General features: G+C 34.0%; 2 protein-coding genes across 6 annotated transcripts in view; one reads left to right on the top strand and one right to left on the bottom strand.

Annotated features, from left to right (window-relative positions):
* Positions 1 to 724, bottom strand: part of LOC137658724 (LHFPL tetraspan subfamily member 2a protein-like) — a 195,568-nt gene extending 194,844 nt beyond the window's left edge. The window contains exon 1 of one of the 3 annotated variants that reach the window (XM_068393728.1): positions 573 to 724. The gene's annotated coding sequence lies outside the window, so the exon portion shown is untranslated. The remainder of the gene's footprint in view (positions 1 to 572) is intronic. The other 2 variants (XM_068393726.1, XM_068393727.1) reach the window with 2 other exon arrangements.
* LOC137658722 (organic cation transporter protein-like) overlaps positions 1 to 2,500 on the top strand; it is a 178,880-nt gene that overhangs the window by 61,218 nt on the left and 115,162 nt on the right. The gene's annotated exons all lie outside the window — the stretch shown is intronic.

The following is a 2,500-nucleotide window of genomic DNA, read 5'->3' as shown; positions in this document are numbered from 1 at the left end:
ATATATATATATATATATTTACTTATTCATACTGTACATTTCTATACATACAAACACATACATTATATTTATGTATATATATAATTTAAGCTGAAAAACTTTATGAGGTGTAAACACCACGATGAAAATTATTTAGAAGTTCAAATAACGGGACAAAAGTGATAACATTTTTTGTAAACATTACAAAAATCTGTCGAACCGAATCACGTTCCCATAGTCAATAGAAGTGAATCAAAATTGCATAAAAATACTTTCGTCAATTTTTCTTTAATTTAAATTCACTCAATTTTTGATATCTTAATCTAAATTATAATTTTTCTGCAGATAATTTCTTTTTGAAAATAACACATAATACACTTTTTTTTCTTTTTCTTTTACATACGAACACTTATATCACACTGTCAATAAGGTATTTCATACATATCTACAACATGACGTTATAAAACTCATATATTTGCTGATTGTTATACATAACTAATTTTTTCCTCTTGTATTATAATTTACATTTGTTCTTTTAAGTTCTAACGTGTTGACAAACGAAATTACATTATTTACGACCAGTAATATCTCACAGTATATAGTATCTTCGAAGCGAATCCGAGCAGCGCTCAACCCATCCGCAACACAGACACACTACAGCCACACTGACTGACTGTGTTAGTGTCTACACTGTCTACAGTCTTCTGTGCTGTATGACAGAGTCAGACTGTCAGAGGTACTCTGCGGCTGCCTGCTGCCTTAGCTTGGAGTGCGTTGGAGGGGGCACCTCCACAGTCGCCCTACCCCCACCCAGGTGCTACTACCTAGGGCCCTAGGCTATACCACTGCCCAGTAGTGGCTGTAGCCTGTAGGACTGAATCCTTGTCCGACACAAAGCAAATTAGCAGATGCTTTGTAGGCTACAGTATACAGTTTTATGTATATAGTTCTTCTTGTTATTGGAACTTATATCTTCAATTATATAAGTTGTTACCCTTTTAAACTTGCACGCTAAAGATTACCGATGTATAGGCTATACCTTGTTACTTTTGCCAACTTCATTGCGAAGGTTATATGTTTTGATAGGCGTAGGCTATGTTTATATGTCTGTCTGTGTGTTTGTGATTCGCAATGATCCCGAGAAGTTAAACTCAGATTTAGCGGATTTAAGAACAAAGCTCTCAGAAGAATATTGGGAGTTAAATGGCAGGACAGGATTAGAAATAAGAGAGATTACTCGGGTGCCATATGTGGATGAGATCATGATGAGGGGAAGATGGAGATGGTTTGGGCATGATCTTCCCACTCCCCAGGGGATATTAGTTCACCAAACGTTTGACTGGGCTCCTCAGGGCACTGGAAGAGTTGGAAGACCCAAGCCTACATGGCTGAGGATTATGAAGCGTCAAGTAGGAGATGACGAATTGATTTAAAGCTTAAGAGAGAGAAGACTGGCGAAATCTAACCGAGGCCCTTTGCGTTGATAAACAGTTATTATTATTATTATTATTATTATTATTATTATTACTACTACTACAATTTGAGCTACCACCCTAGTTGAAAAAGCACGATGCTATAAGCCCAAGGTCTCTAACACGAAAAATAGCTTAGTGAGGAAAAGAAGAAAGGTAATAAATAAACAAGAAAAGTAATGAACAATCTAAATAGAATATTTAAAAACAGTAACTACATCGAAATAGATCTATCATATATTTACTCTAAAATTTTCAAATAAACAAGACGAAGGGAAATAAGATAGAATAGTGAGGAACAGGACTGGGCTTAGAGCTGACCCCTGATGGAGACTAAAATCCTTCTTCTGTACTTGTCCAAACTGCATTAACATTCTCATTTACAGACTTAAAGTTTTTTAGTTTCCAAGTATTCAATATTGATTCCATCATCGATGCTAGGGTAATGGTAAACGTATTTGTCATCCCTGTATTTGTTTCTATGGTATTTTGTCTTTACCATTCGTTATTAAATTGGCTTTCATGACGATAATAGTGTACTTAATTCCTTATTACAGGTATAATCAGTTCTCGTCATAAATGTGATATTAGTATTATTATTAATATTATTATTATTATTTTATAATTATTATTGTTGTTGTTGTTGTTGTTGTTGTTGTTGGTGTTGTTGTTGTCAGCTAAGCTACAACCCTAGATGGAAAAACAAGATGCTACATTTTTCATAAATCTTTTTTATTTTTCTGGATGCATTTTTTAATAAATGATCATTTCCGTTATCTCCCTACATTATTTCCCAGATATTTATTAGTTCCTCTTCCATAGATGCCAACAACATTATTTTCCTACAGTGTGTCATCTCTGGTGCCTCTTACTGCAAATGAATCCCAAAATAACTAGTACTTGGATATTTTGCAATTTTCAGATAATATTGTTGAAACATTTTATTGTTCAACAAAACCCCATATTCCATTATCATTTATTTCTAATATCCTAATCTCTAGTTTACCCTGTACCATAGGTTGAGATGCACCTACTTGTTAGCCTTTTAT

The sequence above is a fragment of the Palaemon carinicauda genome, chromosome 19, assembly GCF_036898095.1.
Source record: "Palaemon carinicauda isolate YSFRI2023 chromosome 19, ASM3689809v2, whole genome shotgun sequence".
Lineage (NCBI taxonomy): Eukaryota > Metazoa > Arthropoda > Malacostraca > Decapoda > Palaemonidae > Palaemon > Palaemon carinicauda.
The sequence above is the reverse complement of the archived record's forward strand: the minus strand, read 5'-3'. Positions and strand labels throughout refer to the sequence as shown.